Raw genomic sequence first — 22,036 nt, 5'->3', positions numbered from 1 at the left:
GTGCAGAGGACGGAACTGTTCCATCCTCAGCACGGAAGGAGTTAAAGTTCTAACTCTAAAGGAGTTACAACACAAATATCACTAAAGTCTGTACATAACATTATCTCCTCAGTGGGATTCACTTTATAGTAGAACAGCCAGAACTCCAACAATATACATCAAGAATTAGTTCCATCAAAGAATGACATAAGCTTCTAGCATTACATAAGCTTCTAGCTTTTAGGGTTCTAAATTTATGACCTTAGAAAGTTGGGTAAATATGGAGGGTGTACCCCCTTAATATAAAAAAGCACAGTTTCCCCTAACATTGAGGACAAAATATTAAAAATAAAATTTTGGGAGGTACGTCAGTCTAAATTTTCTACACCTACCTCCACATATATGTACAAATGTGGGACATAACTATTCAAGGTAAGTAGATGTGGAGTTAGGAACAATAAATATATAGTCACCAGATGCACTTTTTCTATTATTTCCTCAATATTCTTGTACCACAATATGGCTGGTGTCGCTATTCAGTAGTACAACCAAACTGGAGACTATGAGCCTTAGGAAACAATGGGGCAATGGTATTCTATTCCTGCATTCTTAGCCAACAGGGGTTTAGTAACCCAAAAGCGCTATATCTGTTGTGTATGGGTGTGTCTGTACATGCGTTTGTAGTGTGTGTGTGTGTGTGTGTGTGTATCGTTGTGCATGTTACTTTTTTATTAGCTGATTGGCTGGTGGAGTTTGTGCACGATGTGGCTGTCTATTTATTTATCTGGTGGTGTTTTTGTTGTATATGTTGATGGTCAGCTCTTTCTCTTGGTGAGTGTTCGCAGATGACATTTATATTGTGCGTTTATTTATATTTCTCTGGTGGGGATAACGTTCAGCGTATCTGTTTTGGTGACAGGTCCTACGATCTGTTTTGTGTTTTGATGTGATCTTTATCTTACCTGCTTTTCTAGGGGAGTGTTTGCTCCTTATTGATTTTGTGTGCCTGCTTCTCTGGTGGCCATGTGATTTTTTTGTATGTTTGTGTACCTGTTCTGCTGTTTATCTTATCTGTGTTTTTTTGGAGGACTTATGGCGCCCGATATTGTTGTGTGTATCTAATTTTCTGGTGCCATGTGTGCGTGTTTTCAGTGAGAGATGAGACAGAACAAGGGTGGGGATTATCTCTCTCTATTTCCCTCCTATTGTATCTTGGAGGGCCTTTGTGTTTGCATGTTTGACAATAGAAACTGAGCAAATGCATTTCGTCCATTTTCTCCAAACAAATTCGTCTCGTCTGCACAAGAAAGGATCAGAGATTGAAAGTCTGAGCCTCTGCAAATGGGCTCTTATGATATACGAGGGGAGGCAGAAGAATCTGGCATGCAAAAATCTTCTTTTGTAAACTGAAAGTGGGGCTGGCTGGTGGAGGGAGGGGGCAGCCAGTGTTAGAAGGGAGCAGAGGTTGCAGCAAGAGTTAAAGAGAGGGCACTGTGACTAAGGGCGACCTTGTTGGGTGACCGCGTTAAAAGAGGGACAGGCAGTGCAGAGAAGGTAGTGCACAGGCAAACGGGGAAGTGTGAGGGAAGCAGAGCGCCAAGGAGGCTGTGAGAAGTGCAGAATGAAGGCAATCAATCAATAAATTTGTTGAGTGCGCTACTCACCCGGTAGGGTCTCAAGGCGCTGAGCTCATAGCGGTGGTACGCCTACCTGGTCAACCCCTCACACACCCCTGGAAAAGAGACCATACTCATTAGTTTGGAACAGTGTTTATTGGCTGCTTTCACTTACAAGCAATCCATCATATTTTGCTTTGTACTCTATATTCAAAGGGCCAGTTTTAATATTATTTTCCCACCCAGTGATCGCTTACCGGTAACAACTTCGGTTAATCATGCATAATGGGTGGCTGTCCACTCCTCATAGCTAGGACTCAGTCAGTCAGGCACACTGAGACACAGATTGATTGCTGCACTGCCCTGCGTTAAAGGGCAGGAATGCGCTGTATCTTTGCAATATTGCACGTTCCTGTCCTTTTTCCACTGCGCTGGTGCTGTTTTGGCTGCCTAGCACAAATGCAGGCAGCCTTGTGCCATGGTGCAAGGGTGTCTGTGTTGCATGTAGGATTGTTTTGTGCTGGAAGGGGCACCTTCCTGCACAGAAACAATCCTGGGAGGCATTTTCTTCTTTCTATCCATTCTGCAGAATGTAGCACACATTAAAAGAGGGAAAAAACAGGAGAAATAAATATATTTCTCCTCATTTCTCCTCATTGTGCCTTCCCTGGTAAGGTATCAAGTTTTGGTGCATGGCCTTGTAAATCTGGGGATGCATCAAAATCTATGGTGATTTTGCGAGAACACCCACCTCAACATTCATGAAACAGCTCACTAATGCAGAATGAGGCAGTGCAGCAATTTCTTCTGCCTTGCCTCACTCCATGTTTATGAGGCCATGCAAAGCAGCTTTGTGTGGCCTCATTTACATGGTTGAATGCTTTGGACCACTGTTGTGTCAATAAAAGTGATGCAACAATGGCACAAATCTCTCATAAATATGCTTCTGGGTGACTTGTAACTTCCAATGACTGTGTTTCAATGGTCACAACCATATGTAAGTCATATTTCATTTACTCCAGTCAATCAAGAGTATCAGGTGGCCGTCCACTTTGGGTATCCTTGTCTCAGTTAGTGAGGCATGCCTGGTAAACTTTTCACTTCTGGTAGCCGTGCTTCTTTGCTCACCATAGTTGAGAAACCATGTTTCATAACCTTCAGTCATTCAGGCACACCAGATGGCCTGCCACGTCCTGCAGTTGTGCATCGGTCAGTTAGGCCTATTGAGTACCATTCTCTTCCTTTTGCATCATGTTTTTAGAACTGAAGTGTCGGTTCCCGAGAGCTGCAGTGGTTTAAATACCTTCACTTCCTTCATTTGGAATATGTGAGTGGAGTCCCTGTACCATCTGGGGACTGAAAGATGGGTGCTGGTCCTTGCAATACGTGGGTGACAGGTGGTCTCCTTCCAGTGACACCCTGCTGTCTTAGTCCTTTAATGTTCTTTTTGGGGATAGGTCAGGAGCAAAGGAGGCAGAGTGACAAAAGCAGAGTTGAAGGACAGACTAGTGTGAAGGAGGCAGAGCTGAGAGGAGGCAGTGTGAAGCAGAACAAAGCTTTAAAAGAGGGCAGAAAGGAGGAAGCAGGGCTCAAACGCAGCAGTGTGAGAGAAGAGCAAAAAGAGAGAGCAATGTGATTGATGCAGAGCCCAAAGAATGCAGTGTGGGGCAACAAATCAAAAAGAAAGGGCAGTGTGGAGGAAGCATAGCTCAAAGAAGGCAGCATGAGGGGAACAAAACTTTAAGAGAGGTCAGTATGAAGGAAGCAGACCTCAATGGGGGTGGTGTGGGAGAGCAGACCTCAAAGTAAGGGGGTGTGAGGGATGCATAGCTTAAAGAAGGCAGTGTGGGGAAGCCTTGCTCAAAGGAGGAAGGGCAAAGAGATGAAAACTTTAAGGGAGGTCAGTGTGAAGGAAGCAGAGCTCAATGGAGGTGTTGTGAGGGAACAGAGCTGAAACAGAGGGCAGTGCTAAGGAAGCATAGCTCCAATAAGCCAGTGTGTGGGGTGCTAAGCTCAAAGTCAGAAGTGTGAGGCAAACAAAGCTTTAAGTGAGGAAAGTGTGAAGGATGCAGATCGCAGTAGAGATGGTGTGAGAGAGCACAATACAAAGAAAAGGAAGTGTGAAATCAGGGTTTAATTTGCAAAATAATAAATATTGGTGCTCATAAAGTTCTCCGAAGATGGCGCTGAATGTCAAGATTGTTGAATACCAAAGCTGCATAGTTTTGGTTGCACCTCAAGCCTCTTTTATCCAGCATCAAACATTCCCTGTCCCTTTATCTAACTCTTGCAGGTTCATTTCCGTCCCTGATTCCCCCTTGTCACTATATTTACTTTTTTCTATCACTTTTAGAGTCTTTCTCTCACTTGCTCAGGGTCAAAGTCTTAAGGTAAAAAATAAGTTCCGGTCCTCAAACATAAGAGCTGATAGGCCACACCTGCAACCATCGGCTCAAATTAAGCACTGTGTGAATGACGAATAGCTCAAAGAAGGCAGTATGGGGAAGACGCGCTCAAGGGAGGAAGCATGAAGAGAGGCCAATGTGAAGGACGCAGAGCGCAGTGGAGATGGTGTGAGGGAGCAGAACTCAAAGAGAGGGCAGTGTGGAGGAAGCAGAGTTCTTAGGCAGAGCACAGCACAGAAAGCCAAGCTCGAAGTAGGCATTTCGAAGGACAGCAAAGCCTTATGAGAGGAAAGTAAGGAATAAGTTGAGCTCAAAGGAGGCAGTGTTGGGAGAAGCAGATCTCAAAGGAAATATAAGACTGCAAGCCATTAAGAGAGGACAGTAAAGAGGAAGAAGAGATCAGAGAAAGGAAGTGTGAAATGTGAACACATGTTAAAGGGATGTCACAAGTGGATATGATAATTGAAAACCGTTGTAAATGTTCACAAATGTGTAAACACCAACTGTTAGGCCCTCATTCCGACCCGTGACGGAAACACCGCCAACAGGCTGGCGGTGCTTCCTGGGCCATTCTGACCGCGGCGGTAAAGCTGCGGTCAGAAAACCGGGTCCGGCGGTTTCCCGCCGGATTTTCCCCGGTTGCCCAAATCCGCCATGGCGGCGCTGCCATGGGGATTCTGACCCCCTTCCCGCCACCCTGTTTCTGGCGTTTTTTACCGCCAGGAACAGGATGGCGGGAACGGGTGTCCTGGGGCCCCTGGGGGCCCCTGCACTGCCCATGCCAATGGCATGGGCAGTGCAGGGGCCCCCTAACAGGGCCCCAGCATGCTTTTCACTGTCTGCCTAGCAGACAATGAAAAGCGCAATGGGTGCTACTGCACCCGTCGCACACCTGCAACACCGCCGGCTCCATTCGGAGCCGGCTTCAGTGTTGCAGGCCACTTTCCCGCTGGGCCGGCGGGCGCTACCTTAGGTAGCGCCCGCCGGCCCAGCGGGAAAGTTGGAATGGCCCCAGCGGTCTTTTGACCGCGGGGCGGCCAAATGGCGGTTCCCTCCAGGCTGGTGGCAACCGCCGCCCGCCGGGGTCAGAATGACCCCCTTAGTGTCAGTGCAGTTGCACACCCCACCTGCTACACATTTTTAAGCGTCTGTCCTAACTAGCATGTGTTTCTCAGAGTTTCTAGGCTGTCCCTTATGTTTCCTTGTGGCCCTCGCTGGCCTACTGTAATTAAATGTTAACTTAGATTTCATTTGTAAACAAAACATAAATAACAAATCAAGTAAATCTAAACATAAATAAACACAGAATTAAACAAACAAATACATCAGTTCAGAGGCCTAGTCTGACAGTGGAGATGCCAAATGCGAGGTTAACAAATATAAAATAACAAAGCGCCTAGTCTTGAGTGATAGTCAATTCTCTTTCTTCTACCACCCTACACTTCCCCTCATTTTAACTCACTCTTGTGTTTTTTTTTTTTCATCCATCCTTTTTCCGCTTGTTTCTATTTCCTTATCTTTCTGTCCCTCTTTTTGTCTCTTTTCTGTTTTTGCTGTGTGTCACAGCCTGATATAAAATTTTCCCCGATTCCCAGACCAAACCTAAAATTGAAACTCTGCTTCACATTCTTTTGAGACAGGCCCTTGGTACACAGGCTCTAAAATCCCACCAGTTCCAACTTGTCAAAAGTAACACACTATGGTAAGTAACGAGCGACATGGTCCGGCAGCAGAGTCCACGTATTTAATAATGTTTTTACATAGTGCTACATGCCACATTTCTGCCATTTCTAAGCTCTGAAACTAATAGTTTGTTGCTATTACCCAATTTAAAAATAATCAATTTACTGACTTCCAAACATATATCACACACAAAGCTACAGTACATCACCTTCGACTATACAAATATCGCACACGGGTCACGGTCAAGCGGCAATATTTATTCAGATTTCACTCCATGCCGGTCTGGAATAACAGAGCTGACTGGACGTGGCACTGAGCCAATGCTACATCAGTTCAATTAGACGTCATGCCACACTGCCTTTTTTGGGGTCTAATGAGGATTATATGTCACGCTCTCTGGACCAATCAGCCTTATTTGTCATCATAAACTGTGAATATGTCACTACACGCCGAAGCTTACGTCTGCATAATTATCGTAATAGGTTGTCACAGACGTATAGGGCACCTCCTACACCAGTGCAGCTAAATCTCAGCACATGTGCATACCTAGCAACGCAATGTTTCATCACACACAGTTGCCTACTCGTGCCTTCGCACAAAGGCCCGCCCATTCTACATCAGCAGGGATTGTATGGTTCAAGGCTGACTCTTCTGTCTTGCGCTGCTTTTAGGTCTGGCTTGACAGTGCAGCTGTCTAAAACCTATTGCTACCAATTGTTTAACATATACATAAGTCGGTCCGTGGCTACGTCTTATGGGAGTATCACCCGCTTACCTCATTCTAGTGGATGCTTGGTGTCTCATTCAGCTTCCTATGGCGTGCTTACATTTCAATTCAGAAGTGATTATTTTACATCTCACCGCACACTGAATCATCACACATTAGATTGTTGATCAACTAGGTGTATGAAAAAAAACACACACATTATTTGTGCTTTGTTTTTTTTCCGCTTCAGCAGTTTTTTTAAAGTTTTTTTTAAATATTGTGGCCCGTATTTATACTTTTTTTGCGCCGCATTTGCGTAGTTTTTTGACGCAAAAACGGCGCAAACTTACACAATGCCATTGTATTTTGTAGGTTTGCGCCGTTTTACGTCAAAAAGCGGCGCAAATGCGGCGCTAAAAAAAGTATAAATACGGGCCACAGTCGGTGACTCAGAATACAAGTCGGAGCTATTGGTTTTGCCAATGCTTGCTCTGGCTGTTGCTGGGCAGATTTACAAGAAGGCAAGTAGAACGGCTCCGCGCACAGCAGCTTGTAGTGAATTACTCAACCCCTTGCAGCTGAGGAAATAACGAGGATGATATTTTCTTTGCAATTGCAATTCAATGGAGAATGCATTAAAGCTGCGGTCCCCTCTGATATTTCATGAAGATGAGGTAACCGTGTGCCGGCTCTCCTCTCGGGCTGCAGAGGCTGCAAAGTGAATCCCACTTCACATCTCGTGGAGCAGGGTAATTACATCCAGCTCAAATACGTCTGCACACTGTGGTGAGCAAGGTCGGTGTGCCCACCTTAAGTACCTCTGAATACCACGTGAACAATGATGTTTCACCCAGCTCCGCTGTGTCTGTATACCCCGCTGACCCAGGTGGTTGAAACCTGCTTACCCACGTCTGTCTACCCTGAAGGACCAGGTTGTTGAACCCAGTGTAACTGCACCGTGTACCTTGATGAACATGGTCGGTATACCCAGCTTAACTTTATTTGTACACCTTAATGAACATGGTTTTTGCACCCAATATAAATGCACCGTATACCAGTTTAACTACGTCTGTATACCCCGACTAACAAGGTCGTTGCATCCAGGTTAACTAGGTCTGTATACTGTGATGAACAAGGTTGCTGCACCCAGTATAACTACACCATATACCTGTATGGACAATGTTGTTCCACCCAATTTAACTCCATCATTATACCCCGACGAACAAGGTTGTTGTACCCAACTTATTTACATCCGTATACCGTGATGAACAAGGTCGGCATACCCAGCTTAACTAGGTCTGTGCACCGTGATGAACTGGGTTGTTTTCCCCCAGTGTAACTACACCATAGACCTTGACGAACAAGGTTGTTTGCCCAGTTTAACTACCTCTGTATGCCCCAATGAACGCATTTATTTTGTTCATCATAACCCCATCTGTATACCATAATGAACAAGGTTGTTATACCCAGTTTAACTACCTCTGTATACACTGATGGACTAGGTTGTTGCACCCAGTGAAACTACACCTTACACCTTGACGAACAAGGTCATTTCACTCAGTTTAACGACCTCTGCATATACTGATGAACAAGGTTGTTGTACCCAGCTTAACTAAATCTGTATTACTGAAATGAACAAGGTCGTTTTACGCATTGTAATCACACCCTTATACTGTGATAAACATAGTAATGGTACCAAGTTGATCGTTGTCTGTACTTGCATTATGAACAAGGTCTTTGTACCCAGTTTAACTACGTCTATATACATTGATGAACAAAGTTGTTGTACCCAGTGTAACTGCGCCCATATACCTTGATAAACAAGACATTTTCATGCATCTTAACTAAATTGGTATACCCTGATGAACACAGTTTTTGTACCCAGTTTAACCCATCACGCATATTGTTATGAACACGCTTGCTGCGCCCTTATACTGCGAAGAACAAGCTTGTTGCACCCAGTTTAACAAATTCGGTATACCCCGATGAACAAAGTCATTTCTCCCAACGTAACTACGTCTGTATATCAAGAAGAACAATTTTGTTTCTCACAGCTTAACCACGTCTTTACACACTGTGATGAGCAAGGCTGTTGCAACCAGTGTGACTACTCCAGCATACTTTCATGAACACAGTTATTTTCACCCAGCTCAACTACGTCTGTATACTCTGAGGAACAACATTGTTGCACCCAGTTACGATGAAGGACATGGTAGATCTGTGGTGTACAAGGCCATTACACCATACTTAGATACTTACACTCATTAGCATAACGAAACTTGAGTCCCCCCTTGCAAAGTTCCTGGAGAGGGCCCCTCCTACCTGGACCCAGTTGGAGGCCTTCCGCCCGTGCACAGTGTATTGTGCTGATAGGACCTTCTGGAGCTCGCCCCCCTCCCCAACCCCACACCGCGGGGGCTGCGGGGACCTTTGTTACGCCACTCTTATACCGGCTCGGAAGGTGGAGAAATCATCCACTGCTTCTTTGAGTTGTTGGGTCCGCTCTATGGTTTTGCTGACATATTCTCTGAAAGGGGTTGTGCCTCCTCTGGGGTCCAGGGATGTTCTACTTGGGGTATGGCTGCTACGGTGGCTGAGTTACAGGGCGCTTCTGTGGTGGAAATTTGCAGGGTGGCTACTTGGGCCTCTCCATCCACTTTTGTTCGTCATTACAGAATTGCGGAATTGGGGTGTTTGGAGTCAGTATTGGGTCACGAGTGTCGTCCTATATGCTGCAATAGGGGTGTTCTTTTCTGGTGTCCAGATTTGTTGTGATTAAATATGTTGCAACTCAGTGGCCATCTCCTGTGTTTCTCTTGCCACATCCCATTGGTTTGGAAGGGAAGGCGAGGGAGGGACGGGAGGTAATGTGTCCATTACTTACTGGTAATGGCATTCCCCCTAGTCCTACTCACTCGCCTTCCTTTCTGTTCCCTCCTGCCCTCCCGTTGTTGGGATGCCTGAGTTGCTGATTTGGGCATGTTTCTGTACAGGAGGTGTTGGGGATGGGGGGAACTTTTTAAAGGGGAAAGGAGGAGCCTATGGGAGACAAGGAGCCTCATTGGTTTGGAAAGGAAGGCGAGGGAGTAGGACTAGGAGTAATGCCATTACCAGTAGGTAATGGATGCATTACACCCAGTGTAACTGCGGCCTTTCAGCGGGATAAAGATGCTCAGTGCACCGCCCGAGCTCTTTCATATGACTATGCAAAGGCCGTATGGTTAAACTTTATTTCTTTTTAGATCCAAGACTTATTTGCAAACTACTTAACATCATTACAATAATGATTGAGTCTCATATTATACTGTGATGTTACCAGGCGTTACATAAACCAAAAACACACATTATTTAATCTCTGCACAAATGTAGAGTGAGTATGATAATATGATAATAACAATAAAGTGGCTGGTAGCCAAAGAAAAGAGACATTTGATAAGCCAACATAAATATATCCTTTGAAACAAGAGTTTATCTGGCATTGTGCAGGTGTGAGATCTCAGAGAAGTCTGTTATTTGCTCTTTAACAATCAATAATGGTTGTTAAATACCCCAAACTTGTAGGCAAGGGCTTATAACCAGGATGAGGGGTTTTAACAACATTTGTAACCCAGGCAGAAGGGGTAACAAGGTCTTACAACATTACAAATACTGGAGGTAGAATGCTGTGGATTTAATAGGGAGAAAAAGGATGACAAATATGGAAATGTTGGAGCAGAGAGTCTGTACCAGACCATACTGGCCCTGATCAGCTTCATTATCTTCAGTGTAACCCTCAACAGTCCACTGTTCTAACATTACTTATGTACGGTTAATCACAGTACTTATAAATGGTGCCCAAGGCCAATGTATCTACGTGGACAAGCTCCTGATACGAAGCCAGGAAAGGAACATGTACCGAGCTGACTAAGTAATCTTTACCCAACCGACTGACCTTCTTATATATGCTCACATATAACCTAGCAGAGAAAAGTCCATACACTGAGCTGTCTCAGGCCCTAATACCTAGCTGATCAAGTAACTAGCAACTGAAGTTTTTAGATGCTGCTGACAAAGGTCATTATATGAAGCTGACTACAGTGATGATATCTGAATGACAATGGACAATAACACTCTGACTGACAGAGTAGGTAATTATATGGAGATTGCCAAATTAATAAACTCTACTCACCAATGTCCTTATATCCACCCCTTATAGGTCCCTATGTCCAGATGAGCTGGCTTTCATGCCCATCTGACAGAGCTGCTTCCACCTGCCATACCGGGTTTACAGAGGCTGGTTGCAGTCTTTAGACTCAGTCAAGCAACATCTGAAAACCCAATTGTCCATCTCCTTTATAACCAATTGGCCAGGTTATTTTCACCATGAAGTGCATGTCTCCTTTATTCCCAGAAGACAAGGTCTTAATACTCAAATGACGAGTCAGTACAAAATCTTGATGAAGGTCTTCATACCCAAATGTCAAAGGTCAGTATTGCCTGCTGACCAAGTTTATATACCCAGATGAGCATGGTTAATATAACATAATGATCAATGTCTATATTACCTGTTTACAAAGGCCTTTATACCCATATTAGCAAGGTGTGCATAACCTGTAGCTCAGGGTCTTCATACTCGGATGACCAAGGTCAGTATAACTTGGTGACTAAAGTTAGTATAACTGGTTCACTAAGAGCTTCATACCCAGATAACCATGGTCACTACGAACACGTTTGTCATGATGTTTATACCTAGATAACCAAGGTTAGCATAACCTGTTGAGCAAGGTATTCATTCCCAGATGATCAAGGTCACTATAAACCTGTTTAGCAAGTTCTTTATGCCCACAAGACTAAGGTCAGAATAGCATGTTGATCAAGGTCTTTATGCCCAGATAACCAGGAAACATCCTCTAAGCAGATCAAAGGCATAGCACTCTACCAAGCATGATGCTTAAACCAAATTGTCCAAGGTCATCATACCTTGCCAGTGCAAGTCCGCTAGCCCCTGATGAAAAAGGCACTTATGATGACCATTTTAAACCTAATATGGCACACTTACACCAAGTGGGCCTCTTGAATCGAATCCTGAAGGTCATGAGAGGCAGCAGAAGACGTTAAGAAAAAGATTGTACAAATAGCCTTGTTTTGAGTGCTTTCCTGAAGCCGATATGGTCTATCACCGTTTTGAAGTTTGGAAGGAGCTGATTTTGAAATAGAAGACACCTGAAGAGAGAAGACAAGACCACTAACATTGGCACTGGGAAATCGAGGAACATTAAAAAAAGTGTTTGATTGGTGGAATGAAAAGACCTAAGACACATTGGGGGTCATTCTGACTCCCGCCGGCCACGGTAACCGCGGTGCCGGCGGGAGCCGCCAGAATACTGCTGTGCGGTCAGAAGACCGCCGCGGTTATTCTGTGTTTCCCGCTGGGCTGGCGGGCGACCGCCAGAAGGCCGCCCGCCAGCCCAGCGGGAAACCCCTTCCCACGAGGAAGCCGGCTCCGAATGGAGCCGGCGGAGTGGGAAGGGTGCGACGGGTGCGACGGGTGCAGTAGCACCCGTCACGATTTTCAGTGTCTGCATGGCAGACACTGAAAATCTTTTAGGGGCCCTCTTACGGGGGCCCCTGCAGTGCCCATGCCACTGGCATGGGCACTGCAGGGGCCCCCAGGGGCCCCACAACACCCCTCACTGCCATCCTGTTCCTGGCGGTCAAAACCGCCAGGAACAGGATGGCGGTGAGGGGGTCGGAATCCCCATGGCAGCGTAGCAAGCTGCGCCACCATGGAGGATTCCTCAGGGCAGCGGAAAACCGGCGGGAGACCGCCGGTTTTCCGTTTCTGACCGCGGCCATACCGCCGCGGTCAGAATGCCCTTGGGAGCACCGCCAGCCTGTTGGTGGTGCTCCCGTGGTCCCCGGTCCCATGACCGCCAGGGTCAGAATGACCGCCATTATGTTCAAATGCTCTTAGTAAAAACAGCGCCATACATGGATCTTTAGACAATGTAAAGCACTGTAAAAACAATGCAGGCTCAAATTGGAAGCCAATGTAAGGCTTTTAAAAGAGAAGAAGCGTGATTAAACCAGCATCAGCCAGGCCACTTGATTATGAACTAGATGAAGTCAACATATCATAATGGCTTCAATGCCCATATAGAGGTTATTGCATAGTCCAACTGCAAACCAGTGAAGTCAGATAAGGCTATTTTTCTGCGCTCAATGAAGAGAAATTTAAGAACTGGATTAACGTTTTTCACAGTGAGAAAAAAGAACACCAATTACACTTGAATGTCCATTTGAAAAGGAACATCAATTTGATGATGAGACTGTTTACTGAACAGACAATGGGCTTTCATAGACCAGAATCAACTGGCTATGTAGTAGACTGCCAAAGAGTCTGTCATTAATAATCATTTTCGTTTTGCCTGTGTTCACTTTATACCAGTGATGGCCCATCTACTTCTGCACTGCAAGTGAAGTGTGCACTGAAGTGTGCAGCCTTGGGGGGAAAGACAATTGAATCTAAATAGGATTGTGATAAATATGAATTTAGGTTGAGACCATTATACAGATGAGCTCCACTATACATCACACACATGCATTAACTGAGTAAGCTGAAAGGGTGGAGCCTGAGGTACACCAGAGAGTATCTTGTGGGTTACCTGAACGGACGTTTGTCAAAAGTGTCAAGAACCATTGAAGTACTGTGCCCTTGACCGCACTCTCCTGAAGGTGATCAGTAAAGATTTGGTGATCCAGCTCTGATAACGTCCACTTGTCTTATATTATTATGCAGAGTCTCTTTAGCTCAAAGTAGTTAATTCTATTCATTTGATTGTGATCTGGACAAACATCTTACTACCGTCGAACCAACACGTATCCTCTGGCAAGAACCGAACAGGTACTCTGATTTACAGATTTTACAACTTCTTTAAATTGCTAAATTGGATAGAATGTAGCATAAATAAGCGTGTATATATACAAGGGCAAGACACTGGGAACTCTTCCATGGCTGCCGTGGCAGCATGGACATCATTTAGGGGTACCATTGGTCTCAGCTGCGACCCCTGGCTTGCCCTTTGCTACCCCTGCCACTGCCTTTGAGCCGCTGGCCTCAGAGATGTCAAATTCAGTGCCAGGACCAATGTGGCAGCTCGTCCTTATGGACGTCAGCTGGGGTTCCGCTCTCTTTGTTTTCTGTCAATTTTCTGTTACACTAATATTAATATGTTATTCATTCTTAATGTAATAAAAATGGAGTGAAATTAGTAGGAAAATATGCCTTTCCATGGCAGCTGAGGTAAGTAAAAAATGATTTTAAATGTATGTTGTGTGCGAGCTTGTGTGTGAGAATGTGTTCATGTGATAGAGTGTATGTAAGTGCAAATTTGTGTGTACGTGTAAGTATGTGTGCGTGAGTGAAAGTGGAGGTCAAAGGGAATGTGATGTCACTTCCGCTACCCCTAGAATTTCAGTGAAATGACGTCAATGATTGGCAGGTTCATATACCTTATCCTTTTAAAGTGTGGTCAGGACCATCATTTGCTTACAATGACGAGCAGCTTTGCTTATCTCTGCTACATACTGTCAGTGGTATCGATTGGCTAAGGCTGACAATTGACAACTGTACTAACCCACTGCCCTGAAGATTTAGTGGAACTGCTGCCAAAGTCTAGCACCTCATCCATTGGCAAGCAGGGCAGAAGCATTGATTGCCATATGTGTTAGAGCTGATATTTCTCTGAGTGACAAAAAAGGCCTTGTGGTGCCTCTGTAGCAGTCGGGCGAATCCCCACCAGCCAGGACGAGCAACATTGTTGATATGAAAGGCACTGTTTGCTTTTTTATCAGTCTTCTTATAAAGCTCCCTGGTTGCACAATCTATTGTTATGGATTTTCGGTCTCCCGAGTACTTTGAATTCTTAGCTCCCATCTTCCTTTCCTGATTTGCGTCATCACTGCCAATCAGGACCTTCCCTCTCTCAGTATCTGCAGCTTCCTTTGAAAGTGCAACAAGACTGAGGCATAGATTCCTGGAGACTGCTGAGCTGGCTCCCAGCGATAGGCCCATCTGCTTCTGTTATTTTCACTGTAACCCAGAAAGCAGAATGCTGGAAGTATCCATCTTATTGTTTCTGGAGCTCAGCCAGATTAATCAGCTGAACCGTTGCTGTCTCCTGATCGGTACATGCTACAGTACCAGCGGTATCTGCACCCTGGTAGCAGAATCACAGCGAGGTGGCCTCACTCTTGCTTTGGCCTTGACTTCTTACTAGACAGACACGAATCAGGATTGAAGGGAGGCAGGATGTGGTGGCATCCTTCACAGGTTAGAGCACATTCATGAAAAGTACTGTCCACTTAGCCAATGTGGCAGCATCACAATTACATCAGCTCCTAAATGCACAAATATCACAATAACACCGTCTGAAGGTCTGTGTTCTGACATAGAAAGTGCCCTCATTAGCATAAAAATGTAGTGTTACCAGGGCCTGTGGCTTGTTTCCAATTGAGTTTTTCTTTTTTAGGTGCATGTATATTACAGATTACAATTTTGTGTGGACCAACCTCTATCAAGTGAACTGAACTACTTAACTGCGGACAATACCATCACAATCACAGCACCCTACAGATCTATAACTCTTCCTGGCTAATGTGGATGTTTTATCGCTTTCGGACCCTATCATCCCAATCATGTCTGTATATGGTGTGCCATTCCTTTATCAGCACTAAGATCTGAACTAGTGTTTCCTCAAGGATGGTGCTCTTGTTACTTTTTGGCAGTACGTTTTGGAATGGTGGCATCTCAATCTCAAGGTCTTGTGTGGTCCAGCTTCTTTCTATAGCACCTGTTTCTATTTTGCTAACAAGATCCAGTACTTCCTTCAGGTAAGAAGATCAAGCATTAATATTGCTACTGCAGACCTGCAGTTGCAAGCTAGAAAACACAATTCCAGTAAGGGGCAGGCATGCATTTTCACCAAGTTGTAGGATCGGTATATCCTTCCCTTTTCAGATAAAATCACTTGTGGTATGGTATTTAAATACCCTACCATGGAACGGACCTCTGCCGCAGTTGGACTCTGCCCAGTACTTACCCACTATTTTCCTCTGTTTAGATAGTGAATATACAGATCCATCTAGCAACTGCCATCTGCCATACTGAGAAAGGATTAATAGAGTTGTGTACAACTCTAACACAAAACTTTGATGCATGTTGTGTTGCACGAGGAGCTTGCTATTCTGCCCCAAATATGGTTTGGTTGCATCGTTATGGAAAACATTAAGGGCCTCGTGTACACATGTTTGCCACAAGGCAGCACAACAAGTCACTTTGCTGCACTGCCCTACGTCAAAACGAAGGGGCAGGAATGTGCAGTATTAATGAAATGCATTGCATTCCTGCCCTTATGCCTGCCCACAAATTGGTGCCTAGCGTCAATGCAAGCACCCTTACACCATGGTGCAAGGATGTCTGCGTTGTTGTCACTATTGTTTTTGCACAGGAAGGGACACCTTTCTGCACAAGCACTACCAATGGAGGTGATTTCCACTTTCTATGTGTGATGCAAAATATAGCACACATAGAGGTAAAAACGAGGGGACATGAAGTTAATTCTCCTCTTTACACCACCTCTGGGGAGCGCTCAGTTTTGACTCAGTAGCAGGTTTACAGATCCTTGTAACTCTGGGAATGTGTCAAACCCCATGGTTGTTGGGTGGGAAACCACACCTTGAATCCCATGGAACGCCTCCTTGACATAGAGCAAGGCAACCTTTTGAATGTTAATATATGGTCAGTTTGTGGTAGAATTCTTCCCATTCTGCATATTTCTATACCGCAAAAGGAGTGGCCATAATGGACTTGATAAGCCATAATCATGAAGAACATCAGTCAAAGCATGGAATTTGGAGGTCATTTAGAGGTTGGAGGATCCCAGCATTAACTAAGAAATGGCAGGTGCCTTCTCCACCAAACTCACAGTCCTCTTCCCAATTTAGAGAGCCATGAACCACAGGTTTTTCTGGGTAAGCTTTGCCACAGGAGTACACTTGCGAACATCTAACAAGCATCTGCCTGGAAGATCTGGAGGTGACAGCACACATGGGAGTCTCCTAATTTTCACAACAAATGCACTTTAAGAATGGAAGCCCACACAAAAGAAGGAGCATCCACATATTCCATTTACAACTGGTTGTTTGACAAAAGCAGTAGAAAGCTATCAATGAAAAACACTGCAATTATGTTGAAGATCGAGGTAACATGTTTGAAAACCAGACAGTGTAGTAATGTTTGCTAAATCCCTTCAGAATTTAAGATGATATTGTATGGCCAGGGCCATTGAATTACGTGAAACTGCTGCTGTGACTTTTTGACAAGCAATAATGGATTTACCACTCTTGCCACATAATCTACTATGTAACACACAATTTGCTGATTTCCACAAAATATTTTTGGGATCAAACTGATCACATTGTGATAAAAAAAACCACCACATGTGGTGCTCAGCAGTGACAGACCCATTGCAAAGATTACTGGCTGCAGTTTACTTGCTGGTTGCTGTATTTTGGTGTTAGACCGGTACCAGCAGGGTGAAACATTTGCCCAGACAGTATTAACGGGGTTTAAAATAACAAAAATGAGAGCTAACATAATGTTTGAGAACGGCCCACATTATGCTGTATCATTTATTTATTTTTCTTGCTGCATAATTAAATTCCACCCTGCTGCATAAAGTGTTCCTTCATTGCCACATACAGCCAATGGCTCAGGGACTGGGACATGACATGTATTGTTAGGTGATTCAGAAAGGATTAGTTGCACTTAGTTGTGAGGGTTGCAAGAGTAGTATGAGCACTACCCGTGGAGCTGTGAAATTAATTAATTGTTTGTGGCAAAGAGACGTGAATAGTGAAAAAGATGTACACGAATAAAGAAAACAGGGGCCACAAGAGAAGAGACGTTGAATAAGCTGCTATTTAGACATATATTGATACAGCAAGTCATAATAGATTTAAATTACGACTTAAAAATCAATGGGGGAGTTGTGTTGTTTCTTCCTGTCTGTGGATTGAATCAATCTTAGTCCTTGATCACCTTGGTCAATGATCTGTGAATTCTAATTTTATCTGGAGTTCATGAGGATCTTTGGCAATTTGACCCTGACTCGAAGGTCTAGGGACCCTGGGCTCTCTAGTAAACATATATATATGGTTGTTTTAAATTCCTTGGTTGTGCTAGGTGTAGTTCTGTTGTGCCAAATGGCTAAGTATTATGCACTGCTATAATAGTTGGTAGGTTGGTTCGGTGGTTGGTTGAAAGGATAATGCATAAGAAGAAAAGTGGTTGATGATATTAGTGTCAAGGGGTGGTCACTTGTCCACTGGATGAAGGAGAGTTTAGGTGATTGGGTGTTGGTTGAGTAGTTTGTGAGGATGATGGTCTTTGGCTGTATGCTTTTAAATTGTGTCTAGTGAATGGATTATCTTCTGTTTTTATGGGGGGTATCCTAATCTTAGGGTCTGTTTGATTAGAACACTATAGAGGTAGGATGGTGGCTGATTAAAACTGATGTTTATGGGGTAGTTAGTTAGTGACTCTCAGAGAGGTGTAGAGTTGGTTGTTAGCAATGACTGGACCAACTATGAGTTGATATTATCATTTTATGAACTTTCCACTGCATTGCAGAAATGATCCAGATAAAAGCGTTTCCATGTATAGCTGCGGGAGAACAAGCAATGACTGCTGATAAATCAACAGACAAGATGCAGAACATCCCACACGGAGCTGGCACGTGCCCCAAATTCAGATCACTGCAGAAACGCAGGCATACATGCACCTGCGCACTCGTCCCCTGACACTGGATGTAAGTTAGAAAATAATGTAGGACTCTTAATGTTTCATAAGGGCCTGTGGAAGCAGGGAATAGAAGATGTCAGCACTCTCCGAGGAGAGCAAACGCATCGTGTAAGCAAGATAATGCAATCATGTAAAATGTCAGAACCCTGGTTTCGAGCAGAGAACAGGGATCCCGCATCGCCCAGAGCATGGCTGCAGGAGAGGAAGATACAAGAGATGAGGGAGTAGGAAGAAGGAGTGGGTACAGTAGAGGAGGAGGTGTAGGAGGTAGAAAGCATAGGATGATCCAAGAGTACAAGGGGGGAGAGGGACAGGATGAGACAGAGTGCATAGGATGGGAGGGAAAGGAAAGCAGATTGAGGGAGAATTATGAGATTCAAAGGAAGAAAGTGGAACTATGGGTGAAGAGGAAAATGGAAGGTTAAGGAGTAGTGCAAAAAGAAATCGGAAGTGAGGTAGAGGGGAAGAGAAGGGACTCAGGAGGTTGTAGAGAAGGAGAAAGAAGGGCAAGGCTAGTTGGGGAAAGACAAAGGGTATGAGGGTTGGTAGGTGGTGGAAAGGGTAAACAGAAAGAATCTAGGAGATAGAGCTATGATGGAGATGGAAGACAAAATAGAATTGAAGCCAGTAGGAGGGGGAACATGGGAATTAGAAGGATTCTATGAAAGAGAGAGCAAGAGAGAGAGATGATGAGAATTATGGAAAATGAACACGGATTCCTGAAAATCGCAGGAATAGAGAATGCTGCATCATTCACACTTGACCCCCTGATGATCTCTCATGATATTTAAACCTACTTCAACTCTTCACTTCTCAACAGCCGTCTATTTGCTGATCTAAAGTTAGAAGAACTGTAAAGTATAGCAACCTTATAAAGAAAACAGGGTTCTAAGACCCCTGTTTAATTTCTGTTGCTGCCTTCAAGACCTGCGGCTTCACGTAAAGGTGGGCCAGCCATTGAAAATTCGGGCCATAAACCAGGCCACGGGTCAGTTCGAGGTCCTCTTCGACCCTCGAGTCAAAAACGAGCTGAGCTTTCATGTGGCTTCTGCCTGGTACACATGCCCTAACCTCGTGGTAAAGAATTAAAGACACTGTAATAGCATATGACATTAAAGAGAAGCGAAGCAGACACCCATCACCTAGTTGTGTTGCTGGCTGTGTTGCTCCATCTACTAGAAGAATCTGGGCCACAAATAAGGTGCACATGACAACTTACTTCACTCTCAGTTCTCAAGTGGCATTTATGTCATGGGGAATGGTGGCATGAATGCTTCTAAGTAAAAGCTCTCACTTTTAATAAATGAATCTCGAAGCAGTGAAGTAATCGCATGTGCTACATTAAAGGCTTCTGCGTGATAAAGAAAGACAATTTCTAATTTTGAGGAGCCATTATCATATTTTTACAAATCAACTGTTGCCTGGTTTATATACAAAATATTTTCAATGCTCGACTCTTGCATGGACTCTTATTGCCAGGATTAACGCTTGGCTCGAGACTAGTTCAGTTCTCTCTGATAAAGTTTGGTTAGTTAACCTCTAGTTGTAAGAGGAACAGAAGAGGTAACACATTTAAAGCCAGGGGTGGCTGCTGCTATCCCTGGCTACCCCTAATTGACGTCAGTTCAGATGGATGAGGAAAGATATTGTATTTGTCCAAGTAGGCTGTGGGTGGGAAGAGGGAGATAGAGAGGGCAAGGTACACAGTGACAGGGAAAGAAGAGAAAGAACAGGGATTATGAAGGAGTGAGAAACTGGAAGTGGGAGGGTTGGGTTTCAGATGTAAATGAATAAAGTAAATGTAGAGAGTGTGTAGTAAAAAGTTTTGTAAGGAGGGCGACAGTCTAGAGAAGACATGAGTATTTAAAGATGAGAGTAGAAGTGGAAGGAGGGAAGATGATCATAGAGAAGAAAGCATGGAATGGGGGAGATGAACAGAACATAGGAAAGGATGGAGCAGACAAAGGGAATTGGTTAAGATATGTCAGTAAATACACCCTTTGGAGTAATATGCAGAAAAACAGGTAACATAATAAACCTCTAGACAACCGCTTAGCCTCTCATCCTTTCAGTCAAGTAGAACATTTCAGGAAAAAATTGTATATTAATAGTCGTATCCTCATGAAGGGTGGGAAAATGAGAAAGAAAAAGAGAAAGGACGGGTGAAAAAGAAGAGAAGGTGTAAGAAAAGTAGATGAAAGGATATGAAACAAGACACGTAACAAATAGGTGATTAATGGTGATTGGCACATGGTGATGATGAGTAAGCTGAGTTATGGGTAGGAAGGGTAAAATAGGGTTACATGGATGGATGTGTGCACTGATGACATCACACTTGGGTATTAAGAAGAATAAATACATGTTTTGAGGTATGTGATGAAGTCAGTTGGTGGTTGATGTAAGGGTGAAAGTAAGTACTTCTGTAGCATCCCTTAAGGCACCAGATCACATAAGGATGCCTGTTCCAGAGCCAGAAGATACTTCTTGGGACAGGTGTGTAGTCATTGTACTACTGTACCAAAGTTATGATATATTATAAAAAATCTATTACTCAAACGTTATGATATAGCATGAGAAAAATGTTACACATTACCCACAATCTACAATGAGGTGGGTTGTGTTTGCACCTTCGAACAATCCACCACATCACCTCTATCCTGTTTTCTAGTCAAAGAGTGGACTTGTTTGAGGACAAAATGCATTACAAATATGAGTAAATGGGATCTGTTCAGAATTCTTAGTTAGACATCTTTCTAACAGCACACTTCCTTCATCATTAATATCACTCCTTGTTATCCTTCACCATCATGAAAACACATAGCAGCTCCTAATTCGCAGGATAAGCCACTAAGCTATGAAAAGTCAAGCACATACGCAGTCTACACAGGCCGGGGTTTTAGGGAAAACCCTTAAAATACGCCTCTTTACCAAATCACCATCTTTAACACTAACCAACATGGCATTTTAACTCATCCCTCCATCGGGGCGTAGCTTTGGATGTTTCATCCCCTTGTTAATTTATTCTATACTAAGTAGTTGGGTAGACGTGCTTTAGGTCGGGTTTTGTGAGGTGTTTGTTGGATTTCACTTGGGATTTTACATACACACCGACAAAAACGCACACACACTCTTGTCTCTTTTAAAGGTCTTAAAAATTGTTTATTTTATAAAATATTGAGTTGTAAGTATCCCTAACAATCCGCACTCCCCTCTCTTTCTATTGCTTCTTAAGCCCCCCTCATGCCCTGCTTCTAACATAATGAATTTTCACCTGGGTTATTGTTGAAAAATCTGAAGCTTACAAACCCCAGTCGTACTGCCGAAGCTACGCCCATTGACCCGTGTTGTTTCAACAATCACTCAAACCATAAAGAACATCAGTATGAAGGCACCTTAAACAGCTGCAGCCAGGCTGCAAAATTATCACCCCATACCACAACATATTACCATTTCTCCTGCTTATTTCTGCATCACTGGCCAGCCCTCAAACCAGCATCCCCTCAAATGGCACTCCATGTGGCTCACAAATAACCACATGTGCATGGTATAGGTTGTCAAAAAGCCCAACTCCATTCTGCACCTGGTTTCACCCTATACCACCAGCTACTAAAATGTACTCCTTTCCATACTTCAGGGACAAGCCCCATATGTGTGAGACCCAATCTCACACATATGGCCCCCATATTCGGTGTACATGCCTATATGCCTCCGATGTAACCGTCAGAAATTGTGAACCAAAGTCCTCCTGCATGCAATGACGAAAGCATCAAAGGCCTCTCCGTTGCCATTGTTCGGCGCGGGCTGT

At 44.1% G+C, this 22,036-nt stretch overlaps 1 protein-coding gene across 4 annotated transcripts in view; it reads right to left on the bottom strand.

Moving 5' to 3' along the window:
• LRFN1 (leucine rich repeat and fibronectin type III domain containing 1) overlaps nt 1-22,036 on the bottom strand; it is a 695,926-nt gene that overhangs the window by 443,683 nt on the left and 230,207 nt on the right. For 2 of the 4 annotated variants that reach the window (XM_069206931.1, XM_069206933.1), the window contains one exon: nt 1,644-1,711. The exons of the other annotated variants lie outside the window; for them this stretch is intronic. The gene's annotated coding sequence lies outside the window, so the exon portion shown is untranslated. The remainder of the gene's footprint in view (nt 1-1,643; nt 1,712-22,036) is intronic. 4 annotated transcript variants of the gene reach the window in all.

This window comes from Pleurodeles waltl, chromosome 9 (genome assembly GCF_031143425.1).
Source record: "Pleurodeles waltl isolate 20211129_DDA chromosome 9, aPleWal1.hap1.20221129, whole genome shotgun sequence".
Taxonomy (NCBI): Eukaryota; Metazoa; Chordata; class Amphibia; order Caudata; family Salamandridae; genus Pleurodeles; species Pleurodeles waltl.
Note: the sequence above shows the minus strand (reverse complement) of the source record. Positions and strands in the feature narration are given on the sequence as shown.